Source organism: Hibiscus syriacus, unplaced genomic scaffold (assembly GCF_006381635.1).
Source record: "Hibiscus syriacus cultivar Baekdansim isolate YM2019G1 unplaced genomic scaffold, ASM638163v2 tig00110813_pilon, whole genome shotgun sequence".
Classification (NCBI taxonomy): domain Eukaryota; kingdom Viridiplantae; phylum Streptophyta; class Magnoliopsida; order Malvales; family Malvaceae; genus Hibiscus; species Hibiscus syriacus.
The window spans coordinates 824,567-829,879 of record NW_024062871.1 but is presented as its reverse complement, the minus strand read 5'-3'; the positions used below and the strand labels follow the sequence as shown (position 1 = coordinate 829,879).

At 30.4% G+C, this 5,313-nt stretch overlaps 1 non-coding gene across 1 annotated transcript; it reads left to right on the top strand.

Annotated features, from left to right (window-relative positions):
• Positions 1–494: 494 nt before the first annotated feature.
• Positions 495–584, top strand: LOC120141837. The gene has a single exon (XR_005517805.1). It is a non-coding gene; the product is annotated as a small nucleolar RNA SNOR75 (small nucleolar RNA).
• The last annotated feature ends 4,729 nt before the right edge of the window (positions 585–5,313 follow it).

The following is a 5,313-nucleotide window of genomic DNA, read 5'->3' as shown; positions in this document are numbered from 1 at the left end:
AGTTTTCAAATTATAGTTAAAAATATTTGTTAAAGGATTATATTTTTGTTTTAGTTATAGTTTAGAGACCAAATTAGATGTTAATATTTTTCAATTTTCAATCTCTACTGCCGAGGGTTTCCGTCCAATAATTGGATTCAGAATTAGGCCTTCAAACACTTCGTTTTGGGATAATATTTTTAGGCCTTGAAGCATAGATTGGATAACTGGAATTCTACCCATCAAGGTCAGCTTAGATCTAAACCCAACCCAATGGCGGTTTGGGTTTGATTTCAAAGCCACAAGTGGCTGAAGATTCAAACAAACTAACCCTAAACCCTAATTCAATTCGCCTATAAAATGAAACTTGCGATTCTCATATCCTATCCAAGGCAAAGCATTCTACTCTTTCCTACCCGAATTAAAAAAATCCTAGGATGCTGCGAAGCGAGATTCCCTTGTGTTTTCGTCCATGGTGAGGTATTTGTGGTTAGATCCATGTATAGAGAAGGGTTTCTCAGTGATGATTTCAATATGATGACGAGTCCGATGCTTTTCCATTCTTTTAAATCGTGACGACAAATCGAGGCATTTGTCTGAGAGAAACCCACCCGACTTTTTCATATTTTTGCTTATTTCTTAAAAATGGCATTTTTTTAGCTTGCTCTTGCATTTTAAAAGCATCCAAGGCATGATGATGAATTTACAAACAAAAAAAATCTGATTATTGTGTAATTGATAAAATATAATCTTATTTAATTTAGGCATTTGTCTGACGAATGCTTTATTTTAAGGCATGATGAATTTACAAACAAAAAATCTTAAAGTTAGAAGACTATATGTGGAATTGATCTTATTAAATAAAAATATATATAATAAAAATCACAATCTCCAAAAAGAAAAAAAATCAATGAAATTTAAAGTAAATTAATCATATTAGTGTTTTTTTTCTTAAAACTATGTGAAAATAAAAATTGATCATTAAATAATCATAAAATAATCATAAACGAAACGGTTAATAAATTTAACCAACCAAAGAAAAGATATAAATATATATATTTGTCGTGGAAAAATAAGTATAATGAACACTAGTATAAGAATAAAACAATGAGAGCATATTGATATTGATTTTATTACAATGAGAACATCTAGGGTGATACAAGCACCAATCAATTTAAGTGTATAGAAAAAATTGATTTTATTGCAATGAGAACATCTGTGGTGATACAAGCACCAATTGATTTAAGGGTCTAAAAAAATCTATAAAATAATTAAATAAACTTCAACAGGACAAGTAATATCAAATCTAACTCTAAAAAAAATACAGCACACAAATGATCCTTTAATTATATAATTTATTTTACTGAGTCCTTTAACTATTAAAAGTTACAAAATTGTATCTTAGCTATATAGGTCGTTGTTTTATTGAGTCTCTCAACTATTAAAAGTTACAAAATGATCATTTGAATATTCATATGTTTTAAAACTCGCCATTTTTCATTAAAAATTTGGCGTTCGTCTAAGCTGGACATTAACCTACTGATTATAATATAACAAAATCATATTTTTAATGATACCCAGCAGTATCGTTGTTGTTCTCAAGCAATGGCCTGATGGCATAATGTATCAAGCACTGATTTGACGACATAATGTAAATGTAGAGTCGATCCAAAAATAAAGCTCAAATGATTATGGGTTTAGATTTGATCGTATCCAGCTAATAGGTTAACACCAAGCTCAGACGGTCACCAATTTTTAAACGGAAAAGGACGAGTTTGAAACATATGAATAGTCGAGTGACCATTTTGTAACTTTTAATAGTCAAATGGCTCAACAAAATAGTGTCCTATAGTCGAAGGATCATTTTGTAACTTTTAATAGTCGGATGATTCAACAAACTAGAACCCTATAATCGAGGGACCAATTATGTATTTTACCCAAAAAAAAGTACTTTAAGAAAAGATAAAATATATTCATATTTTTCATTATAAAATATGAAGATTTTATTTTTGAACAAAATAAACTAATAAAACTCATACATGTAAAACAAAAAAATAGAGATATAGAATAAGAAAGAAAAAAAAAAAAGGAGAAAGAAGAGGAAATTTTGTGAGTGCTAAACAATACAAAAGAAATGAATGTCAACCGTTAATTAGTTTGGGTTGATTTTTTATTTCATTGTTTGGGCTGTGTTATATTGGACAAGAGATTGGATAGTACTTATATTTAGGCCTTGAGCTTTTTATCACTGGGTTACCTTAGCAAGGTCCATAACCATTAATTCATAGAATCAGAATTCACATAAAAGTTTGGTCATTATATTTTAGTTTGATCAACTTTGATTTTATACATTTTAAAGTTTGAAATTTCAGTCTCGGCTCAAACAATAAAAAAAATGATTAAATTATAAAAAATAAAATAAAAAAAAATCAAAGAACAAGAACTAAATCTATTGTTTTCAGATTACGACTAATGTTTAGTTTAAACTATTCGACTATGATTGATCCGTGTTGGTGGAATAAAATTTCTTCATGATCAATTATTTATTTCAAAATATACTAAAATTTTGTGGATATGTTTAAGATCAACTCAGCTTAAAAAATTAAACTAAAACCAGATGAAGCATTCAAGTATATATCTTCATTTCATTTATTGTGCACACATGTGCATAAAACAATCTTTTTTTGGATCCTCAATGACTTTAAATCAAAACCCAATAATTTGATTTGCTTACAACCAAAAGGGCCTACCGAATGTGCATGACAACCGTACATTATTTGTTATTGCCAAAAAAATGAAGAAGAAAAGAAAGAGCGCTTCATGTTGTCGACAATGGAGGAAGCTTCATGGGAATGCTCCAATGGTAACCTTTTTCCATGATCCTACATATGATTGAAATTAGAAGATACGGTGGAGAAAAGTTGCGTGGAGCTATTCAAATCTTATTAAAAAAATCACAAAGTGTTAGATTTAGATTTATTTTAAAACCACATAAGTATCTCCGTAATGTGACGCCGGTTGTTTGGGGCTTATTTTCTTCTTTGCCAACTACTTTTGCTCATATAATTCAATGGATTAAGCAATAACATGCATACCAGAATGTCACAGATCAAATCCTTGTCGATTTTTGACCATTTGTATGGGGTTTGTTATCTCTCCTAAGTTATTATTATCTACACGTGTATAAATATTACCCAAGTTAGGCGAGCTAATTAATCTCAAATTGCAATTAGAAATGTAAGATTTCAAGCAATATAGAAGTTGATAGGCATATTAGTGTAAGGCTAACCATTGTTCAAGTATATTAATGAAGTGTATGCAGCTTCTTCTTGTTAAAGAAATTGATATTAATGTTAATTATGGAATTTACTAAAAACAATATTGAGAAAAGGAAAAAGAAACAAGAAAGGGGAAAATTGGGTTTGTATGAAGAAAGTCAAAAAGGAGGAAATAAAAAGGTGGGGGCCCCCATGTGAAGAAACGGCTTTGAATTCAATTATTGGGTTACTTTTCAACTAGCTTGGGTGGATTGAGGAGATCCCTAGGAAGGTTCATACAATGGGACGTCACCTTCATTCCTCAATTATTACCTATATTCCGCCAAAATTTATTTTATGGTTTTGAAACTCAAAACTTTTATTTTAGATTGCTAGTTTTAGCTTATAGGATCAATTACGCTTGAAGTTGAAAAATGAAAATGTATCAAAGGAAGTGATGATACTAGTTAGATGGGGTAACCAATTGAAATCAAGGTACGTGTAATAAATCTATGATAATTTTGTTTTTCGAAATTTGGCCTAAATTGTTATAATATCTTTGTCAAATTCAAAGCTTAATTCCCCATGTAGACAAAGTTTAGTAAGGACAAGTTGATAATTCCCATAAATCATTTCATTTGATGATCAAGTTGTGAATTCAATAGCTTGTTTCTCGCCCGTAATATAAAAATAGCATATATGATACATGCACATGTAAATACCGAGGCCAAACAGCTCATTAGAGAACATAAGATGAATAAATCAATTGTGATTTGAACTAATAAAATAAAAATATTGAATCTTTCTAATATATATTATAAAATATTTTTATAACAAGTTCTTGCAAAATTTTGTTTAGATTATTAATTAATATATAAAATAGTGAGTGTCCTAGCTTCAACAACAACGAAAAGGGGCCTAGGGCATAAAATAATAAAATGAAATAAAGGGGGGCAGTGGGAGACGGGGACATGACCGGCGTAAGAGGAGGATTTGCCGCTTTGGGGTGGAACCCACGGCAACGGAGCAGCGGCAGACCCATATCATATGTCGGATTGTTGGGGTTTCTCATTTCTGCCCCCACGTGTTTTTTCTGTTGGCATTGCATAGTTGCATATTTTCTGCCTACCCCTGTCCCCTTGGGGCTATTCTGTATGGCTCACGTTTCCCTCTACTTGTCCATTTACCCTCCCTTTTTAGTAGTACTGCATTTCTCTCTAACATCACACGAGTATATCAATATTAAAATAATATAAATACAAAATATTTTAATCGAAAATATAATCACCTATTTAAACTATCTTATTTAGCACAATATTTATTCTTCTTTTTGAAATTACAACTGTACAAACAACAAATTATAATCAAAATAAATAATTAGTTGAATTTAAATTAACAAATCATAATAAATTTGATAATTTCATCAAAGTAAATATTAATAAACTCAATACAATTTGAATATAAAATGTTGGATTTTTTAAAATCTCGTAGCAAAATAAGTTTGATAGTTTGATAATTTTTAAAATGTTAGAATTAGCAGTTTGATGGATTCATGAATTGTAGGACCAAACGGGAGCTGGAGCACTCAGGACAATATGACTTGATACACTAAAAGATAATACGAAAACCCGAGTCAATTAACAAGAACAAATTAAGATTCAAAGTATGACTCGATTTGATTAAGAATACTTTAATATTAGATCATTCATTTATACACATAATTAATGCTAACCCTAGTGGCATTGTTCATTCATGAACCTATTAATAATAAATCATTCAAGTTGAAAGTACATAATATCAGAGAAAAAAGAAAAGAGAATATTAAAAAAAAACGAGAGTGAAAAGTGCAAACTAAAAATAAAAATAAATCATCTTAGAAAATTATATGTCAAGGACACTGATCCTCGATACCTATACAACCTGTCACCACCACCTTACAGGCTGGCAACCCATGCCCACTGTTCCATAAATATGCTTATTGTCATGTCACGACAAAATCCTACGTGGCAACATGGTCCGATTTCCTCGTCACCTTGTTTTTCTCCTCTATATAAACTCCCCCCTCGTCCCATTCATC